The following is a 21,209-nucleotide window of genomic DNA, read 5'->3' on the forward strand; positions in this document are numbered from 1 at the left end:
ACGAGGTGTTAACGGACTTAATTCATTAATTAAACAGCTCATACAATTCATTTTAAAATTTCCAGACAAGCTGGCTAACTGCATCACAGTTGCTTTAAAAATCATATCTCGAGTTACGAAACTCGAAATCCAATTCCATAAATTTTTCCTGAAACTAGACTCATATATGTATCTACTAATTTTTTTCTAGAATTTTTGGTTGGGCCAATTAGTACAGTTTATTAGTTAAAGTCTCCCCTGTTTCAGGGTTCAACTACTCTGACCTCAGTGTATTACGAATCAGATATCTCCCTGTACAGAGCTTCAATGACTATGCCGTTTATCTCTAATAAAACTAGACTCAATAAGGAATCTGTAAATATAAAGCATGACTTCTAATTATCTTTGTAAAATTTATGGTGAATTTCCAAAGTCAGAACAGGGGATCCAGAAATCGCTCTGGCCCTGTTTCACAAAAATTTAAACATCTCATAAAATATAGCTCATATACCTGTTTCGCTTATTCCATAGGAAAATAGACTCATCAAGCTTCGATTCCATAACTTATTCATTATTTAATTCCATTTCTACTATTTTTAGTGATTTTTCAAACTCACGTCACTGCTGCTGTCTGAATCTATTTTATGGTAAATTTTACCTATTTCATGGTTTCCATGGATTAGCTAGCAATTTGACATACATAATACCAAATATGATCATGATTAGCCATTCCAATGGCTAATCATTACCAAGCATTTCTATCTCCATACCACTCAATAACCATATCATAAGACCATATATACAAAATGATTATAATGCTATACATGCCATACTCAAAATATACAAGCCATTATGTCAAGATGGTATACGGATAGTGTGAGCGTGCCTCCGACCGTTTCCGATTTCCGAGCTGGCTTGTCAACACTACAAGGAATGAAAAGGAGGGAGTAAGCATAAATGCTTAGTAAGCTCACATGCAAATAGCAAGTAACATAACCATATAAGCAAACATAAAACATCATTTGCATAATCATCACCAAGACATTCATATCACCTTTTCATTTATCATCTTACCATATTGTTGTTATATCGAGTTTTCAACCCGAGGGTTAAGTACATACCTATTCAAATTATCCATTTCACAACACTTACCAATACGCCCCTTTCATCTTGAGTATTCCTCCATTTGAGTAGAACTTTACCCGTTGAACACATCGGAATATAATTCGGATACATGGAAAGTTTGCACATAAGTGCCACATATGTAGCCAAGCTACCATGTAACCCGCCCATAAGTGAACTCGGACTCAACTCAACGAGCTCGGGCGTTCGCATCCATAAGTGAACTCGGACTCAACTCAACGAGTTCGGATGCCTAGTTACATCTCACGAACTCGGACTCAACTCAACGAGTTCGGACGCTCGCATCCATAAGTGAACTCGGACTCAACTCAACGAGTTCGGATGCCCAAATATCCCAGTGACATGTCACTTGTATCCTAATCCATTCCTAAGGTTCAACGGACCTTTTTCCCAATCATGTGTCTCAACCATCTTCTACGGAATGCCGATATCGATACTCGGTAGTATTTCATATTTTCCAAGTATATCACATAATTTGACATATTATCAAACAATTATCACAAGTATAATATTTCATAATAATTATCATATCATTTAAAAAACATTAAAACATTTAAAATAATAACTATGTTACCAACATTTACATATGAACTTACCTCGTATGCGAAAATGGCTATTTTACCATTTCGTCCACAACTTGGTATTTTCCCATTTTAGCCCAATTTCAGTTTTCCTTGCTCTATCATTTAAAATATAGTCTAATTAGGACTCACATTATTCAAATTGACCCAAAATCATATTTTTGAAAAATTACAATTTTGCCCTAAACTTTTGCATATTTACACTTTTGCCCCAAAGCTCGTAAATTAAAATTCAGCCTATTTTCTTATGTTTTATGACATGCTGATCATTTTTCCTTCTATGGCAACATCAAATTCTCACTCTAACATGTACTTATGACTATTAGGTATTTTTACCGATTAAGCCCTTTTGCTCGTTTTCACTTAAAACCGAGTAGCACAAGTTGTCTAACATAATTTAAAACCTCATATTCTATCATAAAACACCAAAATACACAAATTTCACCTATGGGTATTTTTCCAAATATAAACCCTAGGTTAAATTATTGCTAGCATAAGCTAAATCGAGCTAGGGACTCCAAAAACGTAAAAATCATTAAAACGAGGCTAGAACGAACTTACAATCGAGCTTGGAAGCTTGAAAACCCTAGCCATGGTTTCTCCTTGCTATATTCGGCCATGGGGTTGAAGATGAGCAAAATTGGCTTTTAATTTTGTATTTTAATTCATTTTACCCTAAATGACCAAAATGCCCTTACTACTAAACTTTCCAAAATTCCATCCATGTCCAATTTTTGTCCATAGACTTAGAAAATGGTAAAATTACTCTTTAAGGACCTCTAATTAATAATATAATTCAATTTTATGCAAAATACTTCTAGAACACAAGTTTTGCAATTTATTCAATTTAGTCCCAAATTTCAAATTAAGCACTTTATGCATAAAATTTCTTCACGAAATTTTCACACAATCATGCAATCATATCATAGACCTTAAAATAATCATAAAATAATTATTTATATCTCGGATTTTGTGGTCACGAAACCACTATTCCGACTAGGCCCAAAATCGAGGATATTACAACTCTCCCCCTTGAGGATTTTCGTCCCAGAAAATCTTACCGTAAAAGTGGTCTTCACTTTTAATCTCATATTTGGTGTCAAGAACTTGCACTTAGACTGTACCTCCAATACATCTCTTCAATTTCTCATATGATCTAAAAGCTTACGGTCTCAACTCTCAACTGTTCTTAAATTTTCAACCCTTCTCAATTTCCCATGATATCATGACATAAAACCCGGATCTCAACTTGATTTAATGGAGACCGAATTCCAAGAAATCCGACAATTAAAGAGACACGAAATTCCATGAATCGATGAGTAGGAATTCATTCAATACAGATGTGATTTATAGATCTCGCCAAACATTTAACAATAGGATACATCCCATTTTCCTTTTTCCGCCATAGAAATAATTTCGATATGGCCTCAAGAATAATCCTTCTCATTTCCATCCCAATATCAACATTGACAAGGATAATTTTGATAGATCCCAATGCTCGGCTTTAACCCCTTTAACAACTCCGATTTTATGTAACATCGGATGCTCTAAACTATCACATTACCTCACCGTCTTGAAACACATCACAATTCATACAACAATACATTCTTGAAAGTCGAAGTCATTGCTCAATGTAGACTAGTCTAGTTCGACGCTTTGTTACCAATATGCTCATCTATCCGAACTCTGTCAACATGTAATAAACTTTTCAGCTTTCACAAGATGGAAACCTTATCATTCGTAGTGACTTAAACTAATATTCAACTCTTTCTATTAAATATAGACTTCTCGTTCAAACAATTTACTCTTTGATCTGTACAAAATGAAATTCTATTATCAAACTTGGGAAAATAATCCGACATAATTGTCACATGAAATCTTTCAAATAAATAATTTACCATACCGACTAAAACTCGCGCTTTTATCACCTATGCCTTTCTTGATGTCAAATCCTTACACGTAAATTAGAAAAATCCCAATACTAAAATCACCACATTACCAAGATCAAATTAGAAGTATAGTCATATTTGACATGATTATCACGAGTGAAGAACGTACTTGAACATGAGTCGTAATTGACAAATTATGGAACAAAGATAACAAGAAAACCGAATAAAGAAATCCAAGATAGAGAAACCGAAATAAAGAAATCCGAATAAAGAGATCCGGGATAAAGAAACCCAAGATACGATACTATGCCGAGAATCGAAAACCAAATTCATAGAGAAAATACGAATACTACGATAATTCTTCAAAGAAAGAAAGTCCAAAAGAAAACATCATTTAATCCCATGAAATCAAATATAACAAGATCAATATATCTTCCCATACATATATATCGATGAAGCATCAAGTAGAAGAAAGCAATTATAATATCATATGAATTCTCTCATCAATTCTTATCGACGAAATGAAATAGAATACCCGATGAAATAGAGCAATATAAATTATAAACCAATCAGGACTACCAATGCTTTCATCCAACACCTAATTAGAAGACATTCCCATATAACAAGAATTTCTTGAAGATCAATAGCCATAGAAATATTTACGAGAACGGGTGAACACATAGAACATCTCAAAGAGATCTAAATCTGTCCGGTCATAATCTGTCACACTCAGATAATTCACATTTGAAATATCATTTCCCCAACTAGTTCTGCCGTCACAAATTTTATATTAAACCATTCACTAAAAAGGCCAATTCGAATAAATTTGATTTACACTTTTCTCGACCTTGCACTTGAGTAATTCGATTTACCAAGGAGAATTCCTTTTCTAACTAGGACGATGCATAACTCCAATAATTTTTACGTCAATCCGATACTTTCTGGCTCTGACTTTACTTATCAGCTCATTTTCAATCTCGGATCATACTTATAATTATTCTATCACTGAACTCTTTGGGTTCTCAACCGAAAACTTATTCAATACAAATCTCATGAAATTCCATTATAAGTACCACTTTGGTAAGGGGAGGTTGTAGGACCTCGACTCGACTTTCTTATACATACACATATGACACAACTTCCATCATCATAGTAACATCATCAAAATCATGTCATTCATTCATGTTGGCTTACACCAATTTTCCTATTGTCCCATTTAGACAATATACTTATGCATACATTCTATGTTTTCTAGACACTTTACTTATCCATTCAATTAATTAAATTAATTCATGCTCATGACATTATATAAGGCCAAACAAACATAGATATTTGCATCACAATCACAACTTTCATTTCGTGCATCATCATGTACATATCATTACAATCATATAATTCAGTCCAACAATTTAACATAGATAAGTTCATTTCATTATAATCCTTTACCTCATAAAATTATATACCATTAACATTCATCAACATTCGACATCCAATCAAGACAAGGACATTTTCATTAGTATCATAATATTATGACCTTTATTCATACCTCTACTACTTTCTATTTATTCCGTTCATCTTATCAAGTAAGCCACATACACTACATCATATGAGCATTAAGCAAATATGAATATTTATCACAACATGAACTTTCATCTCACATATTATCACATATGTATCATAAACCTTTATTCATACTTTTCTGAACCGAGACTTATCATAATCATAATTTTACTCAAATACCTTTACTTAACATTGAACATGGTTGGCGCAGCTCGGTTGGAGAGTACCCTGTCTAAATAAGACGGTACTTATACGCGTCGGAAGACATCACACTATCACAGATCAGTGGCATGTATAGCTAAACTTTTACACATGCTAGGTTAGTCCGAGAACCGACTAAACCTGCTCGATACCACTAAATGTAACACCCCGTACCCGAGACCGTTTCCGGAGTCGAACACGAGGTGTTAACGGACTTAATTCATTAATTAAACAGCTCATACAATTCATTTTAAAATTTCCAGACAAGCTGGCTAACTGCATCACAGTTGCTTTAAAATCATATCTCGAGTTACGAAACTCGAAATCCAATTCCATAAATTTTTCCTGAAACTAGACTCATATATGTATCTACTAATTTTTTTCTAGAATTTTTGGTTGGGCCAATTAGTACAGTTTATTAGTTAAAGTCTCCCCTGTTTCAGGGTTCAACTACTCTGACCTCAGTGTATTACGAATCAGATATCTCCCTGTACAGAGCTTCAATGACTATGCCGTTTATCTCTAATAAAACTAGACTCAATAAGGAATCTGTAAATATAAAGCATGACTTCTAATTATCTTTGTAAAATTTATGGTGAATTTCCAAAGTCAGAACAGGGATCCAGAAATCGCTCTGGCCCTGTTTCACAAAAATTTAAACATCTCATAAAATATAGCTCATATACCTGTTTCGCTTATTCCATATGAAAATAGACTCATCAAGCTTCGATTCCATAACTTATTCATTATTTAATTCCATTTCTACTATTTTTAGTGATTTTTCAAACTCACGTCACTGCTGCTGTCTGAATCTATTTTATGGTAAATTTTACCTATTTCATGGTTTCCATGGATTAGCTAGCAATTTGACATACATAATACCAAATATGATCATGATTAGCCATTCCAATGGCTAATCATTACCAAGCATTTCTATCTCCATACCACTCAATAACCATATCATAAGACCATATATACAAAATGATTATAATGCTATACATGCCATACTCAAAATATACAAGCCATTATGTCAAGATGGTATACGGATAGTGTGGCGTGCCTCCGACCGTTTTCGATTTCCGAGCTGGCTTGTCAACACTACAAGGAATGAAAAGGAGGAGTAAGCATAAATGCTTAGTAAGCTCACATGCAAATAGCAAGTAACATAACCATATAAGCAAACATAAAACATCATTTGCATAATCATCACCAAGACATTCATATCACCTTTTCATTTATCATCTTACCATATTGTTGTTATATCGAGTTTTCAACCCGAGGGTTAAGTACATACCTATTCAAATTATCCATTTCACAACACTTACCAATCGTCCCTTTCATCTTGAGTATTCCTCCATTTGAGTAGAACTTTACCCGTTGAACACATGAATATAATTGGATACATGGAAAGTTTGCACATAAGTGCCACATATGTAGCCAAGCTACCATGTAACCCGCCCATAAGTGAACTCGGACTCAACTCAACGAGCTCGGGCGTTCGCATCCATAAGTGAACTCGGACTCAACTCAACGAGTTCGGATGCCTAGTTACATCTCACGAACTCGGACTCAACTCAACGAGTTCGGACGCTCGCATCCATAAGTGAACTCGGACTCAACTCAACGAGTTCGGATGCCCAAATATCCCAGTGACATGTCACTTGTATCCTAATCCATTCCTAAGGTTCAACGGACCTTTTCCCAATCATGTGTCTCAACCATCTTCTACGGAATGCCGATACGATACTCGGTAGTATTTCATATTTTCCAAGTATATCACATAATTTGACATATTATCAAACAATTATCACAAGTATAATATTTCATAATAATTATCATATCATTTAAAAAACATTAAAACATTTAAAATAATAACTATGTTACCAACATTTACATATGAACTTACCTCGTATGCGAAAATGGCTATTTTACCATTTCGTCCACAACTTGGTATTTTCCCCATTTTAGCCCAATTTCAGTTTTCCTTGCTCTATCATTTAAAATATAGTCTAATTAGGACTCACATTATTCAAATTGACCCAAAATCATATTTTTGAAAAATTACAATTTTGCCCTAAACTTTTGCATATTTACACTTTTGCCCCAAAGCTCGTAAATTAAAATTCAGCCTATTTTCTTATGTTTTATGACATGCTGATCATTTTTCCTTCTATGGCAACATCAAATTCTCACTCTAACATGTACTTATGACTATTAGGTATTTTTACCGATTAAGCCCTTTTGCTCGTTTTCACTTAAAACCGAGTAGCACAAGTTGTCTAACATAATTTAAAACCTCATATTCTATCATAAAACACCAAAATACACAAATTTCACCTATGGGTATTTTTCCAAATATAAACCCTAGGTTAAATTATTGCTAGCATAAGCTAAATCGAGCTAGGGACTCCAAAACGTAAAAATCATTAAAACGAGGCTAGAACGAACTTACAATCGAGCTTGGAAGCTTGAAAACCCTAGCCATGGTTTCTCCTTGCTATATTCGGCCATGGGGTTGAAGATGAGCAAAATTGGCTTTTAATTTTGTATTTTAATTCATTTTACCCTAAATGACCAAAATGCCCTTACTACTAAACTTTCCAAAATTCCATCCATGTCCAATTTTTGTCCATAGACTTAGAAAATGGTAAAATTACTCTTTAAGGACCTCTAATTAATAATATAATTCAATTTTATGCAAAATACTTCTAGAACACAAGTTTTGCAATTTATTCAATTTAGTCCCAAATTTCAAATTAAGCACTTTATGCATAAAATTTCTTCACGAAATTTTCACACAATCATGCAATCATATCATAGACCTTAAAATAATCATAAAATAATTATTTATATCTCGGATTTTGTGGTCACGAAACCACTATTCCGACTAGGCCCAAAATCGGGATATTACAACTCTCCCCTTCGTGATTTTCGTCCCAGAAAATCTTACCGGAAAAAGTGGTCTTCACTTTTAATCTCATATTTGGTGTCAAGAACTTGCACTTAGACTGTACCTCCAATACATCTCTTCAATTTCTCATATGATCTAAAAGCTTACAGTCTCAACTCTCAACTGTTCTTAAATTTTCAACCCTTCTCAATTTCCCATGATATCATGACATAAAACCTGGATCTCAACTTGATTTAATGGAGACCGGAATTCCAAGAAATCCGACAATTAAAGAGACACGAAATTCCATGAATCGATGAGTAGGAATTCATTCAATACTGATGTGATTTATAGATCTCGCCAAACATTTAACAATAGGATACATCCCATTTTCCTTTTTCCGCCATAGAAATAATTCTGATATGGCCTCAAGAATAATCCTTCTCATTTCCATCCCAATATCAACATTGACAAGGATAATTTTGATAGATCCCAATGCTCGGCTTTAACCCCTTTAACAACTCCGATTTTATGTAACATCGGATGCTCTAAACTATCACATTACCTCACTGTCTTGAAACACATCACAATTCATACAACAATACATTACTGAAAGTCAGGAAGTCATTGCTCAATGTAGACTAGTCTAGTTCAGACGCTTCGGTTACCAATATGCTCATCTATCCGAACTCTGTCAACATGTAATAAACTTTTCAGCTTTCACAAGATGGAAACCTTATCATTCGTAGTGACTTAAACTAATATTCAACTCTTTCTATTAAATATAGACTTCTCGTTCAAACAATTTACTCTTTGATCTGTACAAAATGAAATTCTATTATCAAACTTGGGAAAAATAATCCTGACATAATTGTCACATGAAATCTTTCAAATAAATAATTTACCATACCGACTAAAACTCGCTTTTATCACCTATGCCTTTCTTGATGTCAAATCCTTACACGTAAATTAGAAAAATCCCAATACTAAAATCACCACATTACCAAGATCAAATTAGAAGTATAGTCATATTTGACATGATTATCACGAGTGAAGAACGTACTTGAACATGAGTCGTAATTGACAAATTATGGAACAAAGATAACAAGAAAACCGAATAAAGAAATCCAAGATAGAGAAACCGAAATAAAGAAATCCGAATAAAGAGATCCGGGATAAAGAAACCCAAGATACGATACTATGCCGAGAATCGAAAACCAAATTCATAGAGAAAATACGAGAATACCACGATAATTCTTCAAAGAAAGAAAGTCCAAAAGAAAACATCATTTAATCCCTTTGAAATCAAATATAACAAGATCAATATATCTTCCCATACATATATATCAGATGAAGCATCAAGTAGAAGAAACAAAATTATAATATCATATGAATTCTCTCATCAATTCTTATCGGGCGAAATGAAATAGAATACCCGATGAAATAGAGCAATATAAATTATAAACCAGTCAGGACTACCAATGCTTTCATCCAACACCTAATTAGAAGACATTCCCATATAACAAGAATTTCTTGAGAAGATCAATAGCCATAGAAATATTTACGAGAACGGGTGAACACATAGAACATCTCAAAAGAGGCGCTAAATCATCCGGTCATAAGCTGTCACACTCGGATAATTCACATTTGAAATATCATTTCCCCAACTAGTTCTGCCGTCACAAATTTTATATTAAACCATTCACTAAAAAGGCCAATTCTGAATAAATTTGATTTACACTTTTCTCGACCTTGCACTTGAGTAATTCGATTTACCAAGGAGAATTCCTTTTCTAACTAGGACGGTGCATAACTCCAATAATTTTTACGTCAATCCGATACTTTTCGGCTCGACTTTACTTATCAGCTCATTTTCAATCTCGGATCATACTTATAATTATTCTATCTTTGAACTCTTTGGGTTCTCAACGAAAACTTATTCAATACAAATCTCATGAAATTCCATTATAAGTACCACTTTGGTAAGGGGAGGGTTGTAGGACCTCGACTCGACTTTCTTATACATACACATATGACACAACTTCCATCATCATAGTAACATCATCAAAATCATGTCATTCATTCATGTTGGCTTACACCAATTTTCCTATTGTCCCATTTAGACAATATACTTATGCATACATTCTATGTTTTCTAGACAGACTTTACTTATCCATTCAATTAATTAAATTAATTCATGCTCATGACATTATATAAGGCCAAACAAACATAGATATTTGCATCACAATCACAACTTTCATTTCGTGCATCATCATGTACATATCATTACAATCATATAATTCAGTCCAACAATTTAACATAGATAAGTTCATTTCATTATAATCCTTTACCTCATAAAAATTATATACCATTAACATTCATCAACATTCGACATCCAATCAAGACAAGGACATTTTCATTCAGTATCATAATATTATGACCTTTATTCATACCTCTACTACTTTCTATTTATTCCGTTCATCTTATCAAGTAAGCCACATACACTACATCATATGAGCATTAAGCAAATATGAATATTTATCACAACATGAACTTTCATCTCACATATTATCACATATGTATCATAAACCTTTATTCATACTTTTCTGAACCGAGACTTATCATAATCATAATTTTACTCAAATACCTTTACTTAACATTGAACATGGTTGGCGCAGCTCGGTTGGAGAGTACCTGTCTAAATAAGGCGGTACTTATACTGGCGTCGGAAGACATCACACTATCACGCATCGGTGGCATGTATAGCTAAACTTTTACACATGCTAGGTTAGTCCGAGAACCGACTAAACCTGCTCTGATACCACTAAATGTAACACCCGTGCACGAGACCGTTCCGAGTCGAACACGAGGTGTTAACGGACTTAATTCATTAATTAAACAGCTCATACAATTCATTTTAAAATTTCCAGACAAGCTGGCTAACTGCATCACAGTTGCTTTAAAATCATATCTCGAGTTACGAAACTCGAAATCCAATTCCATAAATTTTTCCTGAAACTAGACTCATATATGTATCTACTAATTTTTTCTAGAATTTTGGTTGGGCCAATTAGTACAGTTTATTAGTTAAAGTCTCCCTGTTTCAGGGTTCAACTACTCTGACCTCAGTGTATTACGAATCAGATATCTCCTGTACAGAGCTTCAATGACTATGCCGTTTATCTCTAATAAAACTAGACTCAATAAGGAATCTGTAAATATAAAGCATGACTTCTAATTATCTTTGTAAAATTTATGGTGAATTTCCAAAGTCAGAACAGGGGATCCAGAAATCGCTCTGGCCCTGTTTCACAAAAATTTAAACATCTCATAAAATATAGCTCATATACCTGTTTCGCTTATTCCATATGAAAATAGACTCATCAAGCTTCGATTCCATAACTTATTCATTATTTAATTCCATTTCTACTATTTTTAGTGATTTTCAAACTCACGTCACTGCTGCTGTCTGAATCTATTTTATGGTAAATTTTACCTATTTCATGGTTTCCATGGATTAGCTAGCAATTTGACATACATAATACCAAATATGATCATGATTAGCCATTCCAATGGCTAATCATTACCAAGCATTTCTATCTCCATACCACTCAATAACCATATCATAAGACCATATATACAAAATGATTATAATGCTATACATGCCATACTCAAAATATACAAGCCATTATGTCAAGATGGTATACGGATAGTGTGGCGTGCCTCCGACCGTTTCCGATTTCGAGCTGGCTTGTCAACACTACAAGGAATGAAAAGGAGGAGTAAGCATAAATGCTTAGTAAGCTCACATGCAAATAGCAAGTAACATAACCATATAAGCAAACATAAAACATCATTTGCATAATCATCACCAAGACATTCATATCACCTTTTCATTTATCATCTTACCATATTGTTGTTATATCGAGTTTTCAACCCGAGGGTTAAGTACATACCTATTCAAATTATCCATTTCACAACACTTACCAATCGTCCCTTTCATCTTGAGTATTCCTCCATTTGAGTAGAACTTTACCCGTTGAACACATCGGAATATAATTCGGATACATGGAAAGTTTGCACATAAGTGCCACATATGTAGCCAAGCTACCATGTAACCCGCCCATAAGTGAACTCGGACTCAACTCAACGAGCTCGGGCGTTCGCATCCATAAGTGAACTCGGACTCAACTCAACGAGTTCGGATGCCTAGTTACATCTCACGAACTCGGACTCAACTCAACGAGTTGGACGCTCGCATCCATAAGTGAACTCGGACTCAACTCAACGAGTTCGGATGCCCAAATATCCCAGTGACATGTCACTTGTATCCTAATCCATTCCTAAGGTTCAACGGGACCTTTTTCCCAATCATGTGTCTCAACCATCTTCTACGGAATGCCGATACGATACTCGGTAGTATTTCATATTTTCCAAGTATATCACATAATTTGACATATTATCAAACAATTATCACAAGTATAATATTTCATAATAATTATCATATCATTTAAAAAACATTAAAACATTTAAAATAATAACTATGTTACCAACATTTACATATGAACTTACCTCGTATGCGAAAATGGCTATTTTTACCATTTAGTCCACAACTTGGTATTTTCCCATTTTAGCCAATTTCAGTTTTCCTTGCTCTATCATTTAAAATATAGTCTAATTAGGACTCACATTATTCAAATTGACCCAAAATCATATTTTTGAAAAATTACAATTTTGCCCTAAACTTTTGCATATTTACACTTTTGCCCCAAAGCTCGTAAATTAAAATTCAGCCTATTTTCTTATGTTTTATGACATGCTGATCATTTTTCCTTCTATGGCAACATCAAATTCTCACTCTAACATGTACTTATGACTATTAGGTATTTTTTACCGATTAAGCCCTTTGCTCGTTTTCACTTAAAACCGAGTAGCACAAGTTGTCTAACATAATTTAAAACCTCATATTCTATCATAAAACACCAAAATACACAAATTTCACCTATGGGTATTTTTCCAAATATAAACCCTAGGTTAAATTATTGCTAGCATAAGCTAAATCGAGCTAGGGACTCCAAAAGCGTAAAAATCATTAAAACGAGGCTAGAACGAACTTACAATCGAGCTTGGAAGCTTGAAAAACCCTAGCCATGGTTTCTCCTTGCTATATTCGGCCATGGGGTTGAAGATGAGCAAAATTGGCTTTTAATTTTGTATTTTAATTCATTTTACCCCTAAATGACCAAAATGCCCTTACTACTAAACTTTCCAAAAATTCCATCCATGTCCAATTTTTGTCCATAGACTTAGAAATTGGTAAAATTACTCTTTAAGGACCTCTAATTAATAATATAATTCAATTTTATGCAAAATACTTCTAGAACACAAGTTTTGCAATTTATTCAATTTAGTCCCAAATTTCAAATTAAGCACTTTATGCATAAAATTTCTTCACGAAATTTTCACACAATCATGCAATCATATCATAGACCTTAAAATAATCATAAAATAATTATTTATATCTCGGATTTTGTGGTCACGAAACCACTATTCCGACTAGGCCCAAAATCAGGATATTACAACTCTCCCCTTGAGGATTTTCGTCCCGAAAATCTTACCGGAAAAGTGGTCTTCACTTTTAATCTCATATTTGGTGCCAAGAACTTGCACTTAGACTGTACCTCCAATACATCTCTTCAATTTCTCATATGATCTAAAAGCTTACGTCTCAACTCTCAACTGTTCTTAAATTTTCAACCCTTCTCAATTTCCCATGATATCATGACATAAAACACGGATCTCAACTTGATTTAATGGAGACCGAATTCCAAGAAATCCGACAATTAAAGAGACACGAAATTCCATGAATCGATGAGTAGGAATTCATTCAATCTGAGATGTGATTTATAGATCTCGCCAAACATTTAACAATAGGATACATCCCATTTTCCTTTTTCCGCCATAGAAATAATTTCGATATGGCCTCAAGAATAATCCTTCTCATTTCCATCCCAATATCAACATTGACAAGGATAATTTTGATAGATCCCAATGCTCGGCTTTAACCCCTTTAACAACTCCGATTTTATGTAACATCGGATGCTCTAAACTATCACATTACCTCACTTGTCTTGAAACACATCACAATTCATACAACAATACATTCTTGAAAGTCGAAGTCATTGCTCAATGTAGACTAGTCTAGTTCGACGCTTGTTACCAATATGCTCATCTATCCGAACTCTGTCAACATGTAATAAACTTTTCAGCTTTCACAAGATGGAAACCTTATCATTCGTAGTGACTTAAACTAATATTCAACTCTTTCTATTAAATATAGACTTCTCGTTCAAACAATTTACTCTTTGATCTGTACAAAATGAAATTCTATTATCAAACTTGGGAAAAATAATCCTGACATAATTGTCACATGAAATCTTTCAAATAAATAATTTACCATACCGACTAAAACTCGCGCTTTTATCACCTATGCCTTTACTGATGTCAAATCCTTACACAGAAATTAGAAAAAATCCCAATACTAAAATCACCACATTACCAAGATCAAATTAGAAGTATAGTCATATTTGACATGATTATCACGAGCTGAAGAACGTACTTCGAACATGAGTCGTAATTGACAAATTATGGAACAAAGATAACAAGAAAACCGAATAAAGAAATCCAAGATAGAGAAACCCGAAATAAAGAAATCCAGAATAAAGAGATCCAGGATAAAGAAACCCAAGATACGATACTATGCTGGGAGAATCGAAAACCAAATTCATAGAGAAAATACGAATACTACGATAATTCTTCAAAGAAAGAAAGTCCAAAAGAAAACATCATTTAATCCCTTTGAAATCAAATATAACAAGATCAATATATCTTCCCATACATATATATCGGATGAAGCATCAAGTAGAAAAAAGAATTATAATATCATATGAATTCTCTCATCAATTCTTATCGAGACGAAATGAAATAGAATACCCGATGAAATAGAGCAATATAAATTATAAACCGGTCGGACTACCAATGCTTTCATCCAACACCTAATTAGAAGACATTCCCATATAACAAGAATTTCTTGAAGATCAATAGCCATAGAAATATTTACGAGAAGCGGGTGAACACATAGAACATCTCAAAAGAGATCGCTAAATCTGTCCGGTCATAATGTCACACTCGGATAATTCACATTTGAAATATCATTTCCCCAACTAGTTCTGCCGTCACAAATTTTATATTAAACCATTCACTAAAAAGGCCAATTTGAATAAATTTCGATTTACACTTTTCTCGACCTTGCACTTGAGTAATTCGATTTACCAAGGAGAATTCCTTTTCTAACTAGGACGAGTGCATAACTCCAATAATTTTTACGTCAATCCGATACTTTCGGCTCGACTTTACTTATCAGCTCATTTTCAATCTCGGATCATACTTATAATTATTCTATCTTCGAACTCTTTGGGTTCTCAACCGAAAACTTATTCAATACAAATCTCATGAAATTCCATTATAAGTACCACTTTGGTAAGGGGAGGGTTGTAGGACCTCGACTCGACTTTCTTATACATACACATATGACACAACTTCCATCATCATAGTAACATCATCAAAATCATGTCATTCATTCATGTTGGCTTACACCAATTTTCCTATTGTCCCATTTAGACAATATACTTATGCATACATTCTATGTTTTCTAGACAGCTTTACTTATCCATTCAATTAATTAAATTAATTCATGCTCATGACATTATATAAGGCCAAACAAACATAGATATTTGCATCACAATCACAACTTTCATTTCGTGCATCATCATGTACATATCATTACAATCATATAATTCAGGTCCAACAATTTAACATAGATAAGTTCATTTCATTATAATCCTTTACCTCATAAAAATTATATACCATTAACATTCATCAACATTCGACATCCAATCAAGACAAGGACATTTTCATTCGTATCATAATATTATGACCTTTATTCATACCTCTACTACTTTCTATTTATTCCGTTCATCTTATCAAGTAAGCCACATACACTACATCATATGAGCATTAAGCAAATATGAATATTTATCACAACATGAACTTTCATCTCACATATTATCACATATGTATCATAAACCTTTATTCATACTTTTCGAACCGAGACTTATCATAATCATAATTTTACTCAAATACCTTTACTTAACATTGAACATGGTTGGCGCAGCTCGGTTGGAGAGTACCTGTCTAAATAAGGCGGTACTTATACGCGTCGGAAGACATCACACTATCACGGATCGAGTGGCATGTATAGCTAAACTTTTACACATGCTAGGTTAGTCCGAGAACCGACTAAACCTGCTCGATACCACTAAATGTAACACCCGTGCCGAGACCGTTTCGAGTCGAACACGAGGTGTTAACGGACTTAATTCATTAATTAAACAGCTCATACAATTCATTTTAAAATTTCCAGACAAGCTGGCTAACTGCATCACAGTTGCTTTAAAATCATATCTCGAGTTACGAAACTCGAAATCCAATTCCATAAATTTTTCCTGAAACTAGACTCATATATGTATCTACTAATTTTTTTCTAGAATTTTTGGTTGGGCCAATTAGTACAGTTTATTAGTTAAAGTCTCCCCTGTTTCAGGGTTCAACTACTCTGACCTCAGTGTATTACGAATCAGATATCTCCCTGTACAGAGCTTCAATGACTATGCCGTTTATCTCTAATAAAACTAGACTCAATAAGGAATCTGTAAATATAAAGCATGACTTCTAATTATCTTTGTAAAATTTATGGTGAATTTCCAAAGTCAGAACAGGGGATCCAGAAATCGCTCTGGCCCTGTTTCACAAAAATTTAAACATCTCATAAAATATAGCTCATATACCTGTTTCGCTTATTCCATATGAAAATAGACTCATCAAGCTTCGATTCCATAACTTATTCATTATTTAATTCCATTTCTACTATTTTTAGTGATTTTTCAAACTCACGTCACTGCTGCTGTCTGAATCTATTTTATGGTAAATTTTACCTATTTCATGGTTTCCATGGATTAGCTAGCAATTTGACATACATAATACCAAATATGATCATGATTAGCCATTCCAATGGCTAATCATTACCAAGCATTTCTATCTCCATACCACTCAATAACCATATCATAAGACCATATATACAAAATGATTATAATGCTATACATGCCATACTCAAAATATACAAGCCATTATGTCAAGATGGTATACGGATAGTGTGAGCGTGCCTCCGACCGTTTCCGATTTCGAGCTGGCTTGTCAACACTACAAGGAATGAAAAGGAGGAGTAAGCATAAATGCTTAGTAAGCTCACATGCAAATAGCAAGTAACATAACCATATAAGCAAACATAAAACATCATTTGCATAATCATCACCAAGACATTCATATCACCTTTTCATTTATCATCTTACCATATTGTTGTTATATCGAGTTTTCAACCCGAGGGTTAAGTACATACCTATTCAAATTATCCATTTCACAACACTTACCAATACGTCCCTTTCATCTTGAGTATTCCTCCATTTGAGTAGAACTTTACCCGTTGAACACATCGAATATAATTGGATACATGGAAAGTTTGCACATAAGTGCCACATATGTAGCCAAGCTACCATGTAACCCGCCCATAAGTGAACTCGGACTCAACTCAACGAGCTCGGGCGTTCGCATCCATAAGTGAACTTCGGACTCAACTCAACGAGTTCGGATGCCTAGTTACATCTCACGAACTCGGACTCAACTCAACGAGTTGGACGCTCGCATCCATAAGTGAACTCGGACTCAACTCAACGAGTTCGGATGCCCAAATATCCCAGTGACATGTCACTTGTATCCTAATCCATTCCTAAGGTTCAACGGGACCTTTTCCCAATCATGTGTCTCAACCATCTTCTACGGAATGCCGATCTCGATACTCGGTAGTATTTCATATTTTCCAAGTATATCACATAATTTGACATATTATCAAACAATTATCACAAGTATAATATTTCATAATAATTATCATATCATTTAAAAAACATTAAAACATTTAAAATAATAACTATGTTACCAACATTTACATATGAACTTACCTCGTATGCGAAAATGGCTATTTTTACCATTTCGTCCACAACTTGGTATTTTCCCCATTTTAGCCCAAATTTCAGTTTTCCTTGCTCTATCATTTAAAATATAGTCTAATTAGGACTCACATTATTCAAATTGACCCAAAATCATATTTTTGAAAAATTACAATTTTGCCCCTAAACTTTTGCATATTTACACTTTTGCCCCAAAGCTCGTAAATTAAAATTCGGCCTATTTTCTTATGTTTTATGACATGCTGATCATTTTCCCTTCTATGGCAACATCAAATTCTCACTCTAACATGTACTTATGACTATTAGGTATTTTTACCGATTAAGCCCTTTTGCTCGTTTTCACTTAAAACCGAGTAGCACAAGTTGTCTAACATAATTTAAAACCTCATATTCTATCATAAAACACCAAAATACACAAATTTCACCTATGGGTATTTTTCCAAATATAAACCCTAGGTTAAATTATTGCTAGCATAAGCTAAATCGAGCTAGGGACTCCAAAACGTAAAATCATTAAAAGCGAGGCTAGAAACGAACTTACAATCGAGCTTGGAAGCTTGAAAACCCTAGCCATGGTTTCTCCTTGCTATATTCGGCCATGGGGTTGAAGATGAGCAAAATTGGCTTTTAATTTTGTATTTTAATTCATTTTACCCTAAATGACCAAAATGCCCTTACTACTAAACTTTCCAAAAATTCCATCCATGTCCAATTTTTGTCCATAGACTTAGAAATTGGTAAAATTACTCTTTAAGGACCTCTAATTAATAATATAATTCAATTTTATGCAAAATACTTCTAGAACACAAGTTTTGCAATTTATTCAATTTAGTCCCAAATTTCAAATTAAGCACTTTATGCATAAAATTTCTTCACGAAATTTTCACACAATCATGCAATCATATCATAGACCTTAAAATAATCATAAAATAATTATTTATATCTCGGATTTTGTGGTCACGAAACCACTATTCCGACTAGGCCCAAAATCAGGATATTACATGCAACTTACTATGTAACACCCTAAGCCCAGCCTAGACGTTACGGCCAAATCTAACATGTCATATGAAGTGAATTTCAAAAAACGTAGTTCGTTGAAAAAAATTTGCTCTATATAAAAACCTCGTTGTGATTTTTATGAAAATTTATCGTTCTTTGTGTGTTGTTAAAACTTAGGTTGATATAGCAAAGTGTTACTCATATTGGTTTATAATTGTACTCTTAAAACAAAGTTTGTTTTTATTTGTTATGATAGTGTGGTGTTTCGAAAGCATGCATTCTTTTTAGTAAAACCGCGGCTTATTGCTAACAGGTATGATTTAAAGTAAATAAATTCCCAAACAAAGAAAAACTTTATGAGGCCTTATTACATAACTGAAACCCAAATTAAAAAGCTTAAAGGATGAAAATTTAAAACAGTAGCAAAAGCAGTCGTTTGGCCCCCATCGAGTCCCTCGCAGCATCGACCCTCCTAAGGATTACTCGTACAGGAAAGCAGAAGGGTGAGTTATGAAAACTCAATGTGTAATCCGTTATCAACAAACAATCGTACAGTAGCAAATACAATCTGGGCCTAAGCCCGTTTTAGTAGCAGTTCAATCTCAGTTAGGGCCTTAGCCCAATACAGTAAGAGTATCAGTGGGCCTTAGCCCATCTCAGTAACAGTAACAGAAATGCAATAAAAAAATCCTACCCATCCATCCTCTACACTCCACTCCGTATAACTCTACACTCCATGTGGGAATAAAATCGACCCACCTATCCCTACACACCAAAATATAGTGGTTGCAGCACTAAAATAGTATTTGCAACAGAGCTGCAAGTAATAGGCTTATAGCCTTTTAGTACACTTCCTCCAATATCATATTTCCCACCCAATGTAATGCAACATAATATAAATGTATTTACAGTAGTAATGGCATGTTCAAACAGTTATACATCATATAAGGGTATATCAGTCATTTACCTCATAAGGGTATAATAGTCATTTCATCAGATTAGGGTTTAGGTATCTTACCAACCCAACAGTAGGCCCACAGTTGTCTCGGGTGACCTGTACAACTTTAATAGTCAAGCAGTGAAAATGGGCCCAAGCCTATAACTCAACCTATGTGCGCCCACACACACGTGTGGCCCATAAAGCCCAAAAATGACCTTGGCCGTGCGAGCTAAATAGCCTGGCCCAATAATCTTCACACGTCCGTGGGGTTTACTTGTGTGGGGCCCACGAGTCTATGGAGCCCACAGGCCCATTGAGGCCCATTGAGGCCCAAAACGACTTAAGCCTATGAATTCGCTCATGGTGGCCTTTTCTATCAAACGCCCACATTTTAAGCATTTAGATCACCATACGAGCGAGCACACACTCGTGTAGCGTTAATAGACGTATCTTTCGACTTTTGCTGATTATCAGTTATTGTAGTGTGATTACACACTTGCTTGCGAGAATGCCACAAGACCACAAGTACTCCCAACCTTCTATTTGTCTAGATCAGTCGATTTAGGCTTGTTTTCCTATTACATTGCAAGAGTGTAATCCTTATGCCTCAGGGATTACCGAAACCGTAAAATCCAGATTGGATGGAAATAACACTCGGCTCTCACCCACACACAAGTCGAAAGTACAGACAGAATGTTAGAGGCGCCCCCTATTAAACAACAATCACTTGCAAAAGTCGAAAACTGAATAAGGAGAGACGTATGCAATAACGATTGATGTACTAAAATGAAAGAATAACAAGAGGGAAGGAGAAGAATGAGGTATTTGGCAAGTGAACAAAAGGGGAAGAAAAGAAAGGGTGTGACAGCCCTAATTTGACCCTAGTCG

The 21,209-nt window shown here is 34.4% G+C and overlaps 1 long non-coding RNA gene across 1 annotated transcript; it reads right to left on the bottom strand.

The window, feature by feature from the left end:
* Positions 1 to 734: 734 nt before the first annotated feature.
* LOC128296460 (uncharacterized) lies at positions 735 to 13,433 on the bottom strand. The gene is made up of 2 exons (XR_008287072.1): positions 13,362 to 13,433; positions 735 to 903 (listed from the first exon to the last, which is right to left on the bottom strand). It is a non-coding gene; the product is annotated as an uncharacterized LOC128296460 (long non-coding RNA).
* Between the last annotated feature and the right edge of the window lie 7,776 nt (positions 13,434 to 21,209).

This window comes from Gossypium arboreum, chromosome 8 (assembly GCF_025698485.1).
Source record: "Gossypium arboreum isolate Shixiya-1 chromosome 8, ASM2569848v2, whole genome shotgun sequence".
NCBI lineage: Eukaryota > Viridiplantae > Streptophyta > Magnoliopsida > Malvales > Malvaceae > Gossypium > Gossypium arboreum.